The 21,923-nt window shown below is 39.6% G+C and overlaps 1 protein-coding gene and 1 long non-coding RNA gene across 2 annotated transcripts in view; one reads left to right on the forward strand and one right to left on the reverse strand.

Annotated features, from left to right (window-relative positions):
* si:ch211-186j3.6 (neural-cadherin) overlaps positions 1-21,923 on the forward strand; it is a 1,133,875-nt gene that overhangs the window by 19,233 nt on the left and 1,092,719 nt on the right.
* On the reverse strand, positions 241-20,726 carry LOC117522143. The gene is made up of 3 exons (XR_004564152.1): positions 20,716-20,726; positions 10,624-10,628; positions 241-464 (listed from the first exon to the last, which is right to left on the reverse strand). It is a non-coding gene; the product is annotated as an uncharacterized LOC117522143 (long non-coding RNA).

Below are 21,923 nucleotides of genomic sequence, written 5' to 3' on the forward strand. Positions count from 1 at the left end.
TGACCTAAGGTGACGTCTGCTTGTCTTTGGTACTTGGGCTTTGCAGAAGATCCTTGGGTACTTTGTATAAAATTAGCATTTGCTAAGATAGACTAGGATGAGAAGCACCTTGAGGCAGCTTTGTTTTGATTTGGTTCTGTATAAATGAAATAAATTGAATTTGAAATGAAGAGGGTCACTTGCATTGTGAGCCAGCGTCAGCTTCGATATTTTGCCCACGTGACCGTTTCTCTGTGCACGATCCAGCACGCAGGTACCTGAATGTTGAGGAACCCGGTAGTTGGAGAAGACCATGGGGACGCCCGCGTTTCATCTGGCTGCGGCAAATAAATGGTTATTTTACAGATGTTGGGAATGGACCAGTTGTCTGCCTGAGTGATTGCCATCCAGGACCCAAGGTGGTTCTGTGGTGCTGTGGATGCGGTAAAGCGCAGCATCAGCACACGCTCCCAGACTTGACGTGTCTTGGATTGAAAATGGATTTGAGTATGCTGCCATAACGTGTTGGTGAGTTAATGTGCAGCCACAGTCACATGAATGAAACGTGTGTGACGCTGCGCATTGAAGACAGGAATCCACACAGCAAAGCTTAGTGTCGGGTTCCTTCAACTGTCAGATACCTGAATGCAAAAGTGGAATGACGCAGTTATACGTCTTTTTCCAAGAAGTCCATTTAAGAGCATCTGACTGGGGGTGTGACCGATCAATGAGGCCTCCTGGACTTGGTAATGTGAACTATCTTGAGGCTGCAAAGAAGCTGAGCCTGCTCTTGGCATACAGAACTGAGTTACAGTCCAGAAGCAGTTTGCGGAGTTGGCTATTTGTCACTATCATTTATTTCTTGTGCACATTCATAATGACAGAACCACAGCTTTTTGATTTTGCAGTGGGCTGGGAATATAAATATGTTGTGTCATCCTCATGTTGAGTTCTTTATTTGGGATTAATTGCATTGCTGTAGGACTTTGCATCAGTCTTGTCCAACATGATTCTTAAAGGTTTTTTTTTTTTTTTTACCTTACATTTAGATTTAATTGACATTTCCACTGAGATTTGCAAAGATGGTAAACGAGTTGAGGACCACTAAAGTTGCAGGGATCTGTGGTACTGGATCTGAACTCCTCCATGTTTTTCAAGATACAGTTCTCTTAGCACTGCAGACCATCTTGGTTTCCGTCTGGGGGACGGGTATCATCCATACAGGCTAGAAGAAAGAACTTCTTGTTCCTCTCTGGAAAGGAAAGGATGACTGCCTGGACTGCAGCAACTCCACAGGTATTACAGCTATTGATTACACTGCTGTCTGTTCTGGAAAAGATTTTGGGCGAGGGAGATTCAGTCCCAGTTGTTTGCTGCTCAGCAACTGGAGCAATCTGGCTTCCTGCCCAAGATGCCAACCATCAGCTACATCCTAAACTCGTGAGTGCTCATTGAATACCAGCAGTGCTGTTTCGTAGTCGACAGTTGATTGATTTTTACAGAGAATTTGCTTTGGTTGGCTGCATTGCTCTGTAGGACTTCTTGAGAATTTGTGGGATCCCGAGTAAGTTGCTGGACATCAACCTGCTTCCAACCTGCTTGGCACAACTTTCAGGGTAGCATTTCACTTCCAGAAGCTTTGTCTTTCATTCATGTTTCATCCAGTTTTGCACTTTTCAGAGTCCCTCTGTTTTATTTGCATGTTTTAACCAAGCAGAAGTTTTTCTATCGGGTGTTTGGATTTTTAAAGCCTCAACACAGTCCTCATTGCTGTTGCAGGCCCATTTGTTCCACCAAACTCACCTGCCTTGGTATGTTTGTTGCTTGGTGCCAATTTTGATGAGCTGTCACTGGTGCAAATTGCACTGCCATCTGACTCAGATATTTCTTCATCATGACAGTTCAGTGTAGCATCAGCAAAACATCAGACGCAGCCCCAATCCGTCTATCAATCTCAACCGATTATGATGAACAAGACCCCGAGATACTTGAACTCATGCCCTTGGGACAATAACTCGTCCCTGACCCACAGGAGACAATCCAACCTTTTCCAACAGAGGACCATGGTCTCAGATTTGAAGCCACTGATCCTCATCCAACTTGTTTCACACTTTGCCTCAAACCTGCACAGTGCACATAGGAGGTCACAGTCTAACCCGATGGCCACATGAGCAACAAGCAACAGAGGCAAAGTGAGGACTTGCCATTCATTTTCAATCAGAGTGGGTGTTTTGTCGTGGAACGAGACAATGGTCACTCTGTCGCCAGCTAGGCGGGGCCAAAATAGACCAGAAGTGTATTTTATGCAAATGCTGAGTGATGCGACACAGCAAGTGTCAATGCGAGTTATGGCCCAGTCACACGGCACTTAACGAAGGGCAACGAAGCCCTGACTGGCCATGGACTTTCGTTGACTTTTGTATGCATCGTTTAACCTTTGCGTAGCTTCGTTCCTACAGCTGGCGCTTCGTCAGGATTTTTAAACTGTTGAAACATTTGAACGAACGGCAACGAAAACCCCAGTTCATCTTTTTTAATTGTTTGTTTAGTTATTGTCACGTTATTGTTTAATTTGACTTTGTTGGAGCAGCTAAACGTTTTCACACAGTGCAGAAGCCGGTTTCTGAGCGCTGAGGCTGCTGCTGCTTCATGTACCGTTGGAAATTACAGGACAAACTCAGCCTGCTTGCTTGGATTTTTTTTATCTGTGTGGGGGGGCAGCTTCAATGGGCTCAGGCACCTTACATAGGCCAGAATTAATCTTTTCTGTGGATATAATTAATTATTTTGCCACAAGCAACTGTTTGTGCAATTTCCGACGGTACTTGAATGCAGCATTAGCAGCAACAGCAGCTCCTGCGTGCGCTTATTATTTTGTATTAAATATAACAATATGAGTGTAGGAATGATAATCCAGTCCTTCTGTACATGTGGCAACAGGTAGATGAATCAAAATCATTATATATAGAGCTGTTCTGGAAGACAGAATTCACGGTGTGGATCAGTGATCAGCTGGTGGAATAATCGCACATGTGAGTTAATGCGCGCGTTCGCACGCACTGATTAATTTACGGCACACTTTTTTCTTTTTTAATTGGAGCAAGACGGAGCATGCAGCAGACAGTGTGGGTTCTGATGATCAAGGAGATGATCCCTCTTTTATTCTGGACGAGGAACCAGAGCAGGTGGTCCACCGATGTGCACACAGATCTCCACAGGTTCTGTTTGCAGTTTCTCCAGGACTCAGGTGCTATGAGCTCCGTCTCAGTGCTGAGTCCTGGAATTCAGCGATGCAGACACACACTGCTCCAGCTGTGGCTCCAGGCACGTTTCATTAAAGCGTCGAGATTGTGAGCTTCGGTTTTGTTAATTTCCTCTTTCGTCCCTTTTGCGCTCTTGCTTCGCAGTCTGTTCGGTAATAAAGCTCTTTCGCCCACCTTTTCTCAACGAATTGTGACTTTTTTTTTACTTTTTCCCTTCATTCAGGAATCGTCGTGCGCTGTGTGACTGGGCCATTCGTTCAAATTTTTCAACAGTTTAAAAATCCTGACGAAGCACCAGCTGCAGGAACGAAGCTGCGCAAAGGTTAAACAATGCCAACGAAAGTCAACGAAAGTCCAGATTTCTTGTTTCGTCAGGGCTTCATTGCCCTTCATTAAGTGCCGTGTGACTGGGCCATTAATTAGCAACATGGTTTCAGCTGGTTGTTCACTCAAACAAATAATGTAAGGTCATGGAAAATGTACTGCATTTTTATAGCGCTTTTCCATCTGCATCAGACGCTCATGGAATACAATACATACAGTTACATTTCTGTATAAATCTAATGTGTTTCTCATATATTTTGCAAAAGATGGCAGAAAATAAACACTTCTAAATCTAAAAATGCTGTTTTTGTAACCAGATAACACCTCTGAAGAGATTTACAAGACATCTTACAAAGAGGGAGATTATCTATCTATCTATCTATCTATCTATCTATCTATCTATCTATCTATCTATCTATCTATCTATCTATCTATCTATCTATCTATCTATCTATCTATCTATCTATCTATCTATCTATCTATCTATCTATCTATCTATCTATCTATCTATCTATCTATCTATCTATCTATCTATCTATCTATCTATCTATCTATCTATCTATCTATCTGTCTATCTATCTGTCTATCTGTCTGTCTGTCTGTCTGTACAATTTATTTGCTAAATGCCTTTTATTTTTCAGTGGAACTTTTTTCCAGTTCCATTCCTATTTTTTTTTTTTTAAATCAATTCTACTTTGGTGCTGAAAATCAAGTTCTGCATTGCAAATGTCGCCCCTCTGGCCCGACACACTGTCTGCTACATACTCTCTACTTTTTGTTGTGTAGATGAAGTGGACGCTAACCGAGGGTTCTTGTCACTGAAGCAGATTTATTTTGAAAGCCAGTCTGCACAAAATAAATCAGTTTTCAGTACAGCAACTTCATGCGTCATCTCTACCTGTGCAGCTTTAAAGGGAGAGCGAAGAGCTCGGCAGACCGCACGAGAAACCGCCTGCTCACCGTCAGCCCAGCTTCACATCGGTAAATTAGTATGTGCTGTAAGTTACTTTATACACTTCAAAAACACATTCCTACACGTGTGGAATTCATATATGACCTGTGAGCCGAACAACATAAAGCCAGAACCACTTCATAACGTTTAAACCGCTTTTCATCACTAACTGAACAAGAGTCAACACAGAAACTTCCCTCTCCTCATCATAGCCTCAGAACATCTGACAAGGGGAGGGTCCACTGGTCCTAGGGTCCACTGGGTCCACTCGTGCTAACCACTTTATATTATTTGATGGTGTACATTACAACCACAAACTAATTTTAAACTTCACAAATAAATGTAATATTTTCAAATAGCTAACAAACCACGTCCAATTTCAATTTAGAAAAATAAAACATACTTGCGTGTTGCCTGTAAGGATCCATGGGATCTGTATTGGGTAGTGTTTATAAAATCAAGATTTTTTAGAGGAAGAACTCAGCCTTTTTATTTCCTGTTAATTATATAATTTTTTATGTTAACCCTCTGGGGCTGATGCCGTCATTTACGATGGCTAAGACCAAGCTTTACTAAATTATAAATAACTTTTGCCTTACAATGTAAGGCGCCTTGGGGCAACTGTTTGTTGTGATTTGGCGCTATATAAAAAAAAATTGATTGATTGATTGATTGATTTTGAATGATATGAGATAGAAACTTACTTTTTTTGCTGAAAAGTTAACTCCACTGACTTTCGAGCCAGCCATCGTCCACCTTTGTACTCCTCATAGAAGCTGTGTGATGATGTGCACAATGTGGGTGTCCAGTTGGAATTGGTTCACCGTCACATGGTTTTCCAAAATCCAATCGTAGGACAGATTTACCTCATGTGAAAAGCCAAAGGTCGTTTTCAGGAGTGATCTGTTACTACTTGGCCCGTTTGAATAGCCCCCTGGGTGCTCCAATGACTACATACTATTAGAACATACTCAGTGTGCCGTGTGCCATTACGCACAGCGATCAGTGAAAGCAGATGGAGAGCCTCTGATGACAATCTCACATGCATGTGAATGTTACTGGATAACTCTGTTTCTTTCTCTGCGTAAATCACTGTTTACCATATCAATGGACAAGAAAACGCATTGACCATTTTGTATATATTGTTCAAAATGTGCATTTGTGTTTATTGTTTGAACCTTTTTGTTGTACAGTCTTTCACACAAAACCTCAAATTACCTTTATAAAGTGTCAAAACAGTTGTTTATTATAGTTTGCTGTGTGTTTTGAATAAATGTGTGTGGAAAATTATTTTTCACTTTATTTTTTCCTTGCCTATATCTGATTGTAAACCTTTATCACACTTATAAAACACAACAAAACCATATATATTCTGAAAGCACAGGTTCTCCTGAAAAAAAGAGACATAAAACGTGATTGTGGGATGCAGGGAGAGCTGTTAACAGCAATAATAAAACATTTATGCCAGGCGAGTGAACTGTCCAAAAAATGCCCTCAAACCCCAGAGGGTTAAAGAACTGTCTAAATGTAGTTGTTAATTGTTTACGTTCTTGTTATGACATACACACACTATTATTATTATTATTATTATTATTATCAGTGTAATTATTATTTTATTTTGTTATTACTTCTATTCTGTCATTTGATTTTTAAATGGACCACAATGGAAACAGGTGTTTTCACTTTCTTCTGTCATTCATGTATTTTTAATGTACTTACAATTGTATTATGTACTTACATTGAAATTACTAAATAACATCAAAATCGGAATTCACACTTGACCCGAAATACATAAGCATACCAAACAGCAATAGTCAGCTCTCCCCAGTTTCTCTGTGATCAAAGACACACACACACACACACACACACACACACACACACACACACACACACACACACACACACACACACACACACACACACACACACACACACACACACACACACACACACACACACACACACTTGGCAGTTAATATATAGATGGTTCTGTTGACATCCACCAACCACCTTTAATTGTACTGTTGTCTATAAATCTCGAATAGAAAATCAGCAAATAATGGTAATTCACCATAATTTAATGACTTTTTTTAATTGTCATACTTTTGTAATATTACTTAGCCTGATTTAGTGTAACATATAGCCTACCATAAATGTAAAAACAACTTCAACATGCTCTCCTCAATACTAGGACATGTGGACCCTATAGGTCTAGTATGAAGTTCCCTCTGAGGAGAGTAGCATGGAAGTGCAGGGAAAGAAACCTCAGGTAACCACCAAATTAAAACCAAAAAATAAAATGTATGTAAAATAAATATTTCAACACATACCAAAAATAATATCACATAACCAATAACTGAGGATGGACTTTTGGTGACTTACAATCTGTCTTTTAACACACTTGTTACACAAAATCAGTGGTCTGACTCCTTATAGAACAACGGTTGGGTGAATTTTTAAAGGATGTCAGTGCACACGAGACGGGAGTGTGAGCTCATTTTTGATAAAATGACATTTTAGACGAGTGTATCTGAGTCTCATTTTAATGGACATGTAATCCAGATAAATCAGGCCTAAATACAGGAAATTCATTTGAAAATGCATTACTTTGCATCATATTATTGCTTTTGTGATTAAATGTGAGTCTGAAGAGGTTTGGTTTGGGCGGCTGCCTTCCACCGGATGTTTTTTTTTAAATATTTACTCCAAGCGATTTGTGTACATGTCTTTTTTAAGCCTAACACCACTTGAGACTGAAATATCTCGCTGTGACATATAACTCTTTCATGTGGTATTGAAGGGTGGGAAGGTTTCATTTCCGGGTTTTGCGTCGTGTGAGCCCGGCTCAGTTCGGTATTGGGTGAGCGGCACATGGTGCAACAGTTTATCGGTGGTGGTTGGCTTGAACTTTTTAATCCGTTTGGAGTGGCGATTCGTGCTCACAGCCTCGACCTCTTTCCATCTGATGGCATTATCCCCTTAATCCCGTCTCATTATCTCCATCTGTCTCACTTTCTTCCTCACACTTACAGCGCTCACTCCAGGGATTTGGAACGGAAGTGTGGTTTAGCAGTGAGACGAGCACGCCTTTGACATGAATCTTCATGGGATGGAACATGGTTCAAGAGAATGAGAGCAGCTGATCTAACAAAGCTGCTTCCAGTGCAGCTGACAGTCAGCGGGGTTCTCCATGTGTAACTCTCACACACTTATTTTTTGATGGTTTTTCCTTGCTTATCTTATTTTTTTTTCTGCACGACGTCCGTTTCAGTTCCACAGTGACTGCTTCTCTGAATGTCTTCTTTGTAACTGTGCGTTTAACTCAACCATATTAACCTGAAACCATTGCTTTGAATGTGATAAATGAAAAAATATCGAACTGGATTTGTGGTGATATTTAATGAATTCTTTCTTGGCCTGTTTCCCAAATCTCACTAAATTTTCTTCGGCATTGTTTCATATGGGACAATAGAGCCAACTCTAAAGCAATTTGTCGATCTCAGCCGTGTATAAATTTGATTCGACCACTCATTTATCGAGTGCAGAAATTCTGCTGCCCCGCCCATAGCTGCAGCAGACAGCTCTGTTAATTATCTGCACCACTCTGGTCAGTTTGTTTAAAAAAGAAAATCTGCATTGTATTTTCATTTTAACATAAATTGTAGCTGCATCAAAATATCTGAGCAGCTAAATGTGTGCTGCTCTGGGTTCATTCACAACACACAGCTAAATGAGAAATTGACATGAAACCAGCAACATTAATGAACACCCTTATGAACTTTCTATGACTTGAAAACAAGTGACACATGCTGACAGGGAGAGAGTAAAAAAAAAAAAAATCCACGCAGTGCGTTCTGTACATACACACACACACACACACACACATGCATGCATGAACACTCGCGCACACACACACACACACACACACACACACACACACACACATACACAAGTCCAAATTAAATATGGTCACAGATGATAAGAGTGTGCAATAAACAATTGTTATATTTCTGGAGAATTTTTATATTTCTATTTATGCATGATGTGTGCTTTGTATGTACTGTTGTTCACTGTTTTATCGCACTAATAAATGAGTTATGTGAAATAAATATATAGCACTTAAATGCAGGCAGCCCGACATGCGACTGCACTCGCCTTTTGGAAAAATAAATAAATTAATTAATAAAAAAAAATACTCTCCTCCCACTTCGCTCCTCATCTAGAGGTAATAAGATATGTCACCAATTACAGGATTATATTTGTTATTTGTGTCAGACAGAACATACGCCAAGCTATGACACATCACTGAATGATTCATGCGATCTCCACACTGTCAGGTTGTCCACCGTGTACACATTAACTGCAACAAATGGCTCAATAACTCACTCAAATACACTGCTGAGCAGTCGAGGACGATGGGCCTGATTCCCAAAACTATGTTTGACCATTCAAGTTAAAGAACCATCTGCCCCAAACCTTAGTCATATTAAACCATTGTGAGCAATAAAGCCTTTGATTATTAACATGACAGAAATCAGATTTTCAAAAAAAAAAGAAAAAAAGAAAAAAGAAATTAACAAAAAAGAAGTACACGCATTTTGTCAAACTCTAAACGAACTCTATTTACTAACATTTTCTTGCTTTTTATCATTGATTACAGCATACATTTCTGGTGATATTATTAGGTTTCTGTTGGGGCCCTTTTTAATGTGCTACACCTACGCTAAACAAACAGACACAAGCTAGCTTTTAAGACTGGTGCAGGAGTGAAATAAACATATATATGAAATAAATAAATATAATACAATGCTAAAAATACCCTTGGACATATGACCATTGTGTTCCTTATAATTTGCAGTTGTTTAATTAATTATTAAGATCCTATTGTCTTACAATTTGCACATGTTCAGTAAAGCCCCTCAATCAATCAATCAAAAACAATATTTATGTTTTAAGAGCAGAAGTTGTGCATATCAAGGAATATTTGTAGATCCCCCTCTGTGCATTTGCAGCTGTTAATGAGACAAACTCCATAGGAAGTTAGCTTTAAGTTAGCAGAAGTTATCATGCATGCTAATGTCTGCAAAATGTCTTGTAAATGACTCCAGAGATGTTATTAGGTAACACAAACAGTGTTTTAGAAGTGTTAATTTCTGGCTAGTTTTTACATAATATACGAGAAAGTTTATATTTACACACAAAGAAAACACAGTTTTGCAGCTAGCTACCAGCCTGTGAGGTCACCACGCTAACGTCCACGAAATGTCTTGTAAATAAGTTCAGAGGTGTTGTTAGGTTCCAAAAACAGAGTTTTCAGTTTTAAAAGTGTTTATTTCTCACTAGCTTTTACATAATATATGAGAAACACACAAAACAATGCGGTTTTGGAGACCAGCCTCTGACGTCACGGTGCAGCTCTACTCTGATTGGATGTCACGTCCACCACTCAAAAAGAAAAATGAACAGATTGAAACAGAATGTGACTTTTTAACATCTTAAAATACCTCTTAAAATGGGTCACAGTTAGCCGTCTTTGAATGGGTCCAAGGTTTGTGTCCCAAGAATGTTCCCTGTGAATTTGAAGACTTTGGCAGTAATAGGACTGGACTTATGCTGAGCACAGACAGAAGGACAGATGGAAAGATGGACGGACGACCTTCACAATACCTGATGGCCATATTTGACAGCCTCAGGTAAAAAGAGCTGACCACACTTCTGGATATGTTTGTTTTCATTTCTCATGTTATAGGGCAAATCAAATCAAATCAAATCAATTTCATTTATATAGCGCCAAATCACAACAAACAGTTGCCCCAAGGCGCTTTATATTGTAAGGCAAAGCCATACAATAATTACTGAAAAACCCCAACTGTCAAAACGACCCCCTGTGAGCAAGCACTTGGCAACAGTGGGAAGGAAAAACTCCCTTTTAACAGGAAGAAACCTCCAGCAGAACCAGGCTCAGGGAGGGGCAGTCTTCTGCTGGGACTGGTTGGGGCTGAGGGAGAGAACCAGGAAAAAGACATGCTGTGGAGGGGAGCAGAGATCAATCACTAATGATTAAATACAGAGTGGTGCATACAGAGCAAAAAGAGAAAGAAACACTAAGCCTGCAGTCTGAGAGCGAAGCGCTCTATTGGGGTTATATGGTACTATGAGGTCCCTAAGATAAGATGGGACCTGATTATTCAAATCCTTATAAGTAAGAAGAAGAATTTTAAATTTTAAATTCTATTCTAGAATTTACAGGAAGCCAATGAAGAGAGGCCAATATGGGTGAGATATGCTCTCTCCTTCTAGTCCCTGTCAGTACTCTAGCTGCAGCATTTTGAATTAACTGAAGGCTTTTCAGGGAACTTTTAGGACAACCTGATAATAATGAATTACAATAGTCCAGCCTAGAGGAAATAAATGCATGAATTAGTTTTTCAGCATCACTCTGAGACAAGACCTTTCTAATTTTAGAGATATTGCGCAAATGCAAAAAAGCAGTCCTACATATTTGTTTAATATGCGCATTGAATGACATATCCTGATCAAAAATGACTCCAAGATTTCTCACAGTATTACTAGAGGTCAGGGTAATGCCATCCAGAGTCAGGATCTGGTTAGACACCATGTTTCTAAGATTTGTGGGGCCAAGTTACAATAGCTTCAGTTTTATCTGAGTTTAAAAGCAGGAAATTAGAGGTCATCCATGTCTTTATCTCTGTAAGACAATCCTGCAGTTTAGCTAATTGGTGTGTGTCCTCTGGCTTCATGGATAGATAAAGCTGAGTATCATCTGCATAACAATGAAAATTTAAGCAATGCTGTCTAATAATACTGCATAAGGGAAGCATGTATAAAGTGAATAAAATTGATCCTAGCACAGAACCTTGTGGAACTCCATAATTAACCTTAGTCTGTGAAGAAGATTCCCCATTTACATGAACAAGGGCAACAAGGTGGCTTAGTGGTTAACACTGTTGCCTCACAGCAAGAAGGTCATGGGATTGATTCCTACCTGTGGCCTTTCTGTGTGGAGTTTGCATGTTTTCCCCGTGTTTGTGTGGGTTCCCTCCGGGTGCTCCAGCGTCCTCCCACATCCAAAGACATGCAGGTTAGATGGACTGGAAACTTTAAATTGTCCGTAGGTGTGAATGCATTTGTTTGTCTATATGTACCCCGCCTCACACCCTATGACTGCTGGGATAGGCTCCAGCCACCCCATGACTCTTAATTGGAGTGAGTGGTTGAAGATGAGTGACTGAGTGATTTCTTATGTTTTTTTATTGCTATTTTGTCTGTCCTTTGGATTACTAAAGATACCCTGACATATTTTGGCTCTGCACTCTCGCGCACTTCGTTGTGACAATCCCACTCACTTTTTCTGCTGGATGCTGCGCTTTGTGCACTGGATGCTGCATATGTAAAATAATTATTTTGTAGCAGATGAATCATTTTCTCTCAGAGTTTGGCTTTTGAAAATATCTCTAATCGCTTACGGAATCACAGAAGACCGTTTCTGCTGGAGCTTTTTTCTCGCTCTCTTTCCTGCACTACATGAAGTGGAGAACATATTTGGAACTGTCTAAAAGGTAATTTATTTGTAATGTTTATATTGTAATGGTTTGGTAAAACAGTTGCATGTTCATTCGTTCTCATGAGCAGCTGTAAAAGTATGTTTATGATAAGATTTAACATTTGATCATAATCCATCAGATGAGCTGCGCTGTGATGTGGTGAGCTGACGCAATCACTCGCACTCACACACAGTGTTTTTTAATTGTTTGTGCAATTTTCACATGAAGTTCATGTCATTAACCCTCTCAAGGAAGGTGCTGCAGATTTGTAACAGCTAAATATCTGATTTTTCCTGTTACCAAAAATGAATTTGAGCCTGCGAGGGTTAATGCGTAACAGAGATTTTGAACATTTCAAAATTTTCTTTGTGCACTTGCATGAAGCCGCGCACAGTTTACAACGGTATACAATGGTTTGTGATGACTTTACTCTCCTGCATGGCAGAGTGCGCACAGGTGCACGGATCAAAGTCATGCAAGTGTCAGGGCACCTTAAAATGTCACATTGACTGACAACTACATGAGACTGATGACTTTGGTTCATGTTGCTGTGAGTGCTTCACACTGCCTTGGACAAGTACTTTGAACTGCATCGTCCCCGTCCATCCAACTGTAAATAGGTTCCAGCCTTGGCTTGGGGACTAACCTGTGATGTACTGGTTTCCTGTCTATGGGGAGCCACAGACTCTCATCCACTTCACACTGTGGTGGGCCTCAGGGTCTTGATAGGCCTTACTTCTACCATTTACTGTCATTGACTTACTTCCAATAATAATAATAATAATAATAATAATAATAAAATAATAGTTTTTCACAAACAAATCAATCATCAAAGTTGAGCCAAATGCTTGGAGGCTTGATCACTAACAACGGTTTTAATACGACGAAGGCTGTTGGAAATAAAAGTGAGTTTATCCTTTAAAAATGACACCAACCAACAGACTCGGGTGACGTCCTTGGAAAAGGTAACGGCCTATTGCTATTCAAATCTGTCATTTATGAAGGCGCTTGCTACATTTCCCCTCCCCTCCTAAAACAGCCATTACAACACCGTTCATTAGCTGTCAGCGCTGCTGTCATCATCGTGACGGATGGAGTCATTAATTACTGTCACTGACGGATTTGGGGTGGTGAGATCAGGATCGGCCGCTCTGTGTGTATGTATAGCTGTCCTTGGTTCCCCGAAAGCATTTAGCGCATTAGCTCCACACCCACTTGGCTGCAAAGAGCAAAATTTTGTTCACCGTTTGACCGGCAGTTGTTCTTCAAGGTCACAATGTTGGGAAGTTTGGAACTGACATCATACTTTTTTTTGCCACGTCTCATCTATGATTGCATATTGATAAAATGCTACTAATATTCTGTAAATAGTAAAACATTATGTTGTTATATAATCAAACTCAATGAGCATTTCCTGTTTCTTTTTAATCTATATCCATTTGTGCATTAAATGTGTCTGTGCAGCAAATTGTTGAGAAGCTTTTTCATTTTATCCACATGTCCAGTGATGCCGGTAACGTGTTACTTAGTAACGCGTTACTCTAATCTAACCACTTTTTTTAGTAACGTGTGATCTAACGTGTTAATCTTTCCAAATCAGTAATCAGATTAAAGTTACTTCTCCAAGTCACTGTGCGTTACTATTATTTTTGCATTGAGGGTCGATAGCAGCATTAAACTTGGTCCGTGGGCAGGAGGTTGGGGTTCGACTGAACTGCCCACTTTCAGCGAGTTGTGAGCTTTTAATCCGCGGTTTTCTACAGCAGCTCGACTCGTCCTCACCTCTTAAAGCGCGGTGACAACAGCACACCTGCACTGAGCTTTACAAAAAACATTTTTATGCTTTTTTCTCCTTTATTTAGAATTCTGAGCTGAGCTGCTCCATATCTGCTGCTAAAAACAGCTGTTCCTCCGCGTTGCGTCAACAACTAACACTATTTTCCACTCAAATGCATCTAAACTCTCTTTCTGAGGAGCACATGATGTGAAAATGCAATAAAACTTTCTTACCTGTAAATCTGGTCATGTTTTCTGCATAAATAAATGTTATCCATTCTTTGTGCTCAGACACCAAAGCAGGGGCGAATCCAGATGGAATGGGGGCGTGGGGCAAGGATGTGCCCCCCCCCAACACCCCTAGATTAAAGGTCCAGTTTTGAAACCTTTTTTTTTTACAACTACTAATACTACTTATAATAATAATAATTTTGACAAGTAAAATGTTTAGAGAGAATTTAAATGTTAGAAAAATGTTAGAAAGAATTTAATAGTTACATTTATAAACAATGTAGGTTAGAAGTTTTACTGTTACAGTGCTGTCAACAGTTAAATATGAGGTCAAGAAAGAGGTCTTTATTTTACTTTTTATAAAACAAGTATTTATTTTCATTGAAGTCAAGAAAGTGTGACTATAAAGTGAGTTTTGGCAAAACAGGTACCATTGTCATGTTGAGGTGGCAGAGGGTTGTTGTCGGCAGCTGGGGAAAGTAACTAAAAAAGTAACTAGTAATCTAACTTAGTTACTTTTACAATTGAGTAATCAGTAAAGTAACTAAGTTACTTTTTCAAGGAGTAATCAGTAATCAGTAATTGGATTACTTTTTCAAAGTAACTGTGGCAACACTGTACGTCATAATCATCGGTGATCAATAATTTTACATCTGTTTAGGTAATTGTGGTTTGCTGTATGTATGTATTTTTTTTTATATATATATATATATATATATAATTCTGATTTTACTGTGCCGGGCTCGTCCTGTAAGATCAGCCGCTCCTCAGAAGTTGACTTTAGAGGTGGGCAATACCGGGAATTTTGGTATTGATCCGATACCAAGTAAATACAGGCCCAGTATCACCGATATCAATACCGATACTTTTTCATATTTAAGCTTCATAGATACAAAGGATCCAAAAGACCTAGGATAGAATTTCACCAAACATTGTATGTGACAACAAAATACTTTATTATCACAATCAAAATTTTTGTTTCAAAAAATATCACCCAACACAACTTAAAACAAAATCTGAGTTAGAGGGCTGACTCGAGGAGAGTGCTGAGTGGGTAGGCCAGGCTGAACCTACCTGCATGGCTGTTGGCTGGCGCCACTGAGCTATTTGACGGCGCAACAACAAAAGACCAGAGGGGGAGGGTGCGCTGCTCCGTGTTGTGTGACACAGCGCAGCGCTGCTCTTACAGACAGAGAGTAGACTTTGATGAATCTGTGTGCGCAGCAGTCAGTGCGTGCGGGAGAGAAAAAAGCTTGAGTATCAATCTTTTTACACGAGGATCGTTCAATATCAATACCAGCATTGGTATCGATATTATCGCTGTTAGGATCGATCCGCCTACCTCTAGTTGACTTGTAGTCACTCAGCGGTGCTGCTGAGACGGGAAGGTAAGCAGCTAACTGTATCATTGGTCGTTTTTACAAGTTCATTAACTTTTAGTGAGTTGAATGTGCGCACATTTAGGTCCTTATCGAAATACTCCAGGTGTGGCATTTTTTGCTTGTTCTGTGGTGACAAGATGCAGTTCACTCAGAGTTTCTTTTGTGCTGTTGAGTAAGATTAATTCACCAGTTAGCTTCCGCTTGCTGTCACGGTGTTTGTGTTTTAAATAAATAATGTGCCGATTAAAGTCATGAGATGACCCCTAAAACATCTATTAATACATAGATTCTCGGTTGAAAATGATAAAGTTCTCATTTAAGTGTCCATTTGTACCAGTTGCACAAAAATCAACAAAGCCGGAGTGCTGACATCGTCCGTCCAGGATGCTGTCCACTCATGTATGGTGGGTGGACACCAGTAGAGCCCAACCGATATATTGGCTGTCCAATATTATCAGCCGATATAAGCCCTTTTCAAAGTACTCACTATCCGCCGAAATTTTGCCGATAGAATGCCAATAATTTCTCATAAACAACAGTTACTGAAATAAAGTTTGTGTTGGCAATGTAAAATGTCCTTGCACCATTTGCCCAGTAGATGGAGCTCTGACTCCATTCAACTGAGAGCTGCTTACACCCCTGCTTAAATGTGTTCATTACCGGCCCCCGTAGTTCGCTGTCACACTGCACTGATCGGCTGACAAAAGCATACAAGTAAGTTTATAAGGATCTATATCCTTATCCTGAACCTATATCTAAGTTGCAGCAACAAGAAGTACAAGATCAGATGTATTTCACAACTCTTTTTAAGGATATGTATTTGCTAATTTCACAAAGGTTTAATTCTTGATTGCATTTTTTGAACTTGAAAATTCTTCTCTATTATAAAGTTAATCAATATGAGGACAAAGCTTCAGCTTTTACCTAATACCTTTTTGTTAAGGATCCAAAAAATAACATTTTATTCATTAAAAAAAATCGGCTGATTTTATCGGCTATCGGCAAATCAGCCGATTTATCGATTATCTGCAGTTTTTTCATCCAAATATCGTTATCGGCATCGGCCTCAAAAAATCCATATCGGTCGGGCTCTAGACACCAGCTAGCAGCATTAAACTTCTGTGTTCCACTTCTGTCCTCAGAAAATAAATAAATACATTTTAAAAAGTGGTAAACAGTAATCTGGTTCAATCGGCTCGTCCTTGGGCGGACAGGATGCATGTGTCCGGTGGGTGGGTGTCAGCTGGCTGTAGGGCTGAGTGGCTGGAGGCTGCTGGACTTGTTCTGGCGCTTCCAGAAGTGCTGTTCCTCTCCGATGATATAAAACAGTGGTGTCCAAACTATTCCAGAAAGGGCCGAGAGGGTGCAGGTTTTCCTTGCAGCCACTGACTCCAGCAGGTGATTTCACTGTTGAACTCATCCCACCTGCTCAAAGTGATGTTAATCAGTGAAATCACCTGCTGGAGTCAGTGGCTGCAAGGAAAACCTGCACCCTCTTTCTGGAATAGTTTGGACACCACTGATATAAAAGGAAAAGTGTGTGTCAAGTCCTCACAAGTTGTCCCACATGTTGCGCACATTCTGAGTTGCAGAGACTACATGGTGAGGGCTGCAAGGCTCCTGCCTGGCAATTTGAGGAGGGAGTTTATCATGCAAAGTTTTTAGTCTGTTCAAAGTTGAGCGATGCGCGGGCACCACTCCACAACTGAGGCAAGGGGATGGTGAACGACTGCTTACCTCATGCTGAAATGTGCAGATTTCCTCACAGATGTCATTTGCTGGCTGTCGCAGCCCAGAGAAACACTCACCTTCCTCTGTTGACTTGTTACTTGATGCAAATATTACACTTAAGAAAATGCGCCTCTTGCTATCACTAAACAATAGCTGAGAGGGCAACTGATCTCCAAATTGTATCCTTTGCTAGTGTCCTGTCAAGTTAAAGTGAAGGACTTTAAAATTTTAATTCCTTGCAGAGGTGATGTCATCAATAAGAGAAGAAGTTAACTTTTAGGTCCGTTTGTGTTTGATTTTTCTCGGGATTATGGCATCATAAAATGTGCTTTGGTTCCTTTTATTGAGGGGAAGGTAACATTCTGTTGATATCTGTACACTGCCATGGTCTTCAGAAGCACTGAAGATATATGTTGCAATGTGACTTTGAGGACGGTTTGTGCTCCCACTGGCTGCCCTGGTCCTTAAAACAAGTTAAAATCAAGCATTTGTGTGTGTGTGTGTGTGTGTGTGTGTGTGTGTGTGTGTGTGTGTGTGTGTGTGTGTGTGTGTGTGTGTGTGTGTGTGTGTGTGTGTGTGTGTGTGAATCTTCTGTTGTTTTTCTTATCCAGAACATGACAAACATCTCCTCCAAAGATTTATTTTAATTGCACACTAACAAGTAACATTAGTAAATGTGTGTCCAACAATTTACTTTTTCTAAATTAGCAAAGAGATCCTTTTTAATGCAAAGGTTAAATTCAAAGTGAACCAAGCAACAAGTAAGTTCTTTCTTTTCATGACTGTAATTATTAAAAGTTGTCAGCAGCTATAAAAATTCAAATGTAAAATGTTGCCTGAAAACAACTAAGTGAATTTTTATTAGTTTGCTTAACAAACTAAATGAAGTTCTGTGTGTTTGTTGCTTTTTGTTTTTTAATTATTATTTATGTTTGACTGACACACTTGGTGGCGCAGAGATGAAAACTGGAAAACTAGCAAATATTTTTTAGGAAGCCAGTTACGGCTTCTTAAAAAGACATTTGGAACACAAACATGACACATGAATGAATTGTTTTTGATATATATGAGTGTGTGTGTGTGTGTGTGTGTGTGTGTGTGTGTGTGTGTGTGTGTGTGTGTGTGTGTGTGTGTGTGTGTTTGGTGGATGTTGGTTCATGAAAGGAAGCAGCTAGTTTTAATCGTGACAACTGTCACTTGATCTCACAGAGATCTCATCTACGCCGCTACATGTGAAGGAACGCGAGGACCAAACGGCATCGCGTCCTGTCCTCCTTGGCATCTATGAATCTGCATGTGACATCTCAGATACAGGAATACACACACACACACACACACACACACACTAATGCACTCACTAAATCGAAAACAATTTTAAATGGTTCACAGGCTCTGGATTAGTGTTCCATATGCGGACAGATGGCGTTCAGGGGACGAGTTAGCCGCATATACTCTGTTTGGTTTATCAAGATGAAGTGAAGATGGCGTCTGTTTGTTCTTCAAAAAGCACATATTGAACTTTTGTGCAACAAACAAACTTTTTTGTTTGACTGTCCGCTGATTTGGGGTCATTATTGCAGATAAATCCTGTTATTTTTGGTAAAAGAACTAATTGAAGAGTCCTTATCGGTGCGTCAGCCTGTTTCTGACATCCAGTGTAATGACAGCAACAAGTACAATAATTAAAAGATCAGATTGGAATTAAGAGCTGGTTCTAATTAATTATCTTACTTTGGTGATTTGTGGCATGTTTTTAAAAACCAAGCCAACAGAACGTCTCCGTGTCTCGGCTCTGTGGAATCACAAGCGACACAATGGAAGGAGGTTTTCCTTTTCTTGAACACATTCTTTTGTTTTGTCTTAGTGGTTAATTAAGAAACATTTTGTAGCTTCCACTGGCTGTTCTCATTGTTCTTTTTATTGGCTTTCCAACACGATTTTCCTCTGAAAGTTGTTCCGGAGTCCATGGAGACACAGCCACTTGTAGTTTCGGTAGCTCATGTTGGTGCCTCTTAATCAGTCTTTCAGCGACGGTCGCCCAGCAGCACTTTGTAGAAATCCCCGTTCTGGGCTTTGGATGCTGTCAAATGCGCCATAGATTTTCCATCTTTCGCTGGTCTCTAGTCAAACAGTCGTCGTGTGATCTGCCCTTGAATGGAGAGGCTGTCGGAGTGCAGGAACTCTTATTCTGGCGGTACTGAATGACTTCAGTAACAGCTGCTGTCTCCAGGTGGAGGGTTAATGGTGTGTTTCCTCGACAGCATATTTAAATGTACCAGGTTACATCACAGAGTCACATTAGCTTCATTAGACGCTCTTTGCAGAGAATTAAGACCAGAAAGGCTGCGCCGCTGTTACCAACCGGAGCTCTGCACCCTTTTAGAACTTCTCCCTGGAGGCCTGAGAATTTATTTTTCTTTGTTTCCTTTCATTTTTGTTGTTGTTGTTGTTGTTTGTTTGTTTGTTTTGGAACAAAATACAAAATTAATAAAAACTCTAAAAATTATGGAACCACTGCAGTTGGCAGAATAATTTCAGCTGTTTGTTTTTGCCCAAGATAATTCTGTCAATGAAATTGACAAAAATGTTTCACCAACAGCATTTTATTTCATAATTTAATTGTGGCAACATAAATAAAAAGAAATATAGCAGTAATTATAACAAAATCTTTAATTATGGTGCATTGCTGAGTACAAACAACATGGAATTCTATGCTCCACTTTTTTGCAGACAACCATTTCATTTATGATTAAAAATTTTTGACTGTATTTTCTGGACTATTAAGTTGCTCTTTTTTTAACCTGATTGGCTGCTTGTAGAAATTATAATTCATAGTGATTTGTATATCACCAAGTACCACATTATTGTCTGTTGTCACTATATGGCACTATCTATAGGCACGACAAACTGGTCCTACACATACGGATCTGAATGAGGTACTGTCTACAGATCCACACTCCAGAGCAGAAGGTGGCAGTAAGACACCACTATGCTGCATGCCAACAACAGTAAAACAGTTGAATCTTAGAGAATGAGTGATATTAATAACTCAAGTTCTCAAACTGAAAGACCGCAATCTTGAATAAAGAGAGATTATAACTTCCATATTCCTTGGTACTCTACTTGTTTGCACTTTGAGGGACAGCAGGGGGATGGGGTGGACAGCTAGGCTAAATTATGGCTAACTATGATGTTCATTTTAAAACTTCACATTTACTGAGGCAAACATACATACGTTTAGCTCCACTTTGACATTTTTGTCTGTTCAGTGGTGACAAGAAGCAGGTTACTCTTTCAGGTTACTAGTTCTTTGTGCCTCATACAGTAACATTAATTAGCCCATTAGCTTCTGCTAGTGTGCGTTATTAATAATATACCAATTAAAATCATTTTACTTATTGGCTGATGAAGCAGTAGTACCAAAGTTAAAAGATAAATGTGACTTAAATATGTTTTGTCCTCTTCATGATATATTTTTGGATAAATGTGATGAGGGGTTTTCTTTGATTTACAGAAAGCATTTGATACCATAGATCATTATTACTGGACAAATTACAGAAGTATGGCATTAGAGGATTAGCACTTGATTGGTTAGCCAGTTATTTATCAAACAGGTATCAGTTTGTTCATTTTGGAGGTACAAATTCAAAATTGTTGAGGATCACATGTGGGGTGCCCCAAGGGTCAGTCCTTAGGCCATTGTTTTTGTTGCATGTTAATGATATAGGTTTGGTGTCAAAGTCTGTGCGTTGTATTTTGTTTGCTGATGACACGACTGTGTTCGGTAGTGGGGGCAATTTGGAACAGCTTTTGGAAAGGATGGAGAGGGAATTATTAAATTTAAAAATTGGTTTGATTCTAATAAATTGTAACTTCATTTTGGTAAGAATAAGTGTATTATATTTGGAAATAAGCCTAGGAATTTAAATAGAAACTTATCATCAAACAATGTTGAAACTGAAACTGTATCTGAAACTAAATTTCTTGGCATTTTTATTGATTAATCAATCAATTTCAATCAATTTTATTTATATAGCGCCAAATCACAACAAACAGTTGCCCCAAGGCGCTTTATATTGTAAGGCAAGGCCATACAATAATTACGTAAAAACCCCCAACGGTCAAAACGACCCACTGTGAGCAAGCACTTGGCGACAGTGGGAAGGAAAAACTCCCTTTTAACAGGAAGAAACCTCCAGCAGAACCAGGCTCAGGGAGGGGCAGTCTTCTGCTGGGACTGGTTGGGGCTGAGGGAGAGAACCAGGAAAAAGACATGCTGTGGAGGGGAGTAGAGATCAATCACTAATGATTAAATGCAGAGTGGTGCATACAGAGCAAAAGGAAAAAGAAACACTCAGTGCATTGTGGGAACCCCCCAGCAGTCTAAGTCTATAGCAGCATAACTAAGGGATGGTTCAGGGTCACCTGATCCAGCCCTAACTATAAGCTTTAGCAAAAAGGAAAGTTTTAAGCCTAATCTTAAAAGTAGTAAAAATCTTTCAAATTTTAGAGATATTGCGTAAATGCAAAAAAGCAGTCCTACATATTTGTTTAATATGCGCACTGAATGACATATCCTGATCAAAAATGACTCCAAGATTTCTCACAGTATTACTAGAGGTCAGGGTAATGCCATCCAGAGTAAGGATCTGGTTAGACACCATGTTTCTAAGATTTGTGGGGCCAAGTACAATAACTTCAGTTTTATCTGAGTTTAAAA

Source organism: Thalassophryne amazonica, chromosome 2, assembly GCF_902500255.1.
Source record: "Thalassophryne amazonica chromosome 2, fThaAma1.1, whole genome shotgun sequence".
Lineage (NCBI taxonomy): Eukaryota > Metazoa > Chordata > Actinopteri > Batrachoidiformes > Batrachoididae > Thalassophryne > Thalassophryne amazonica.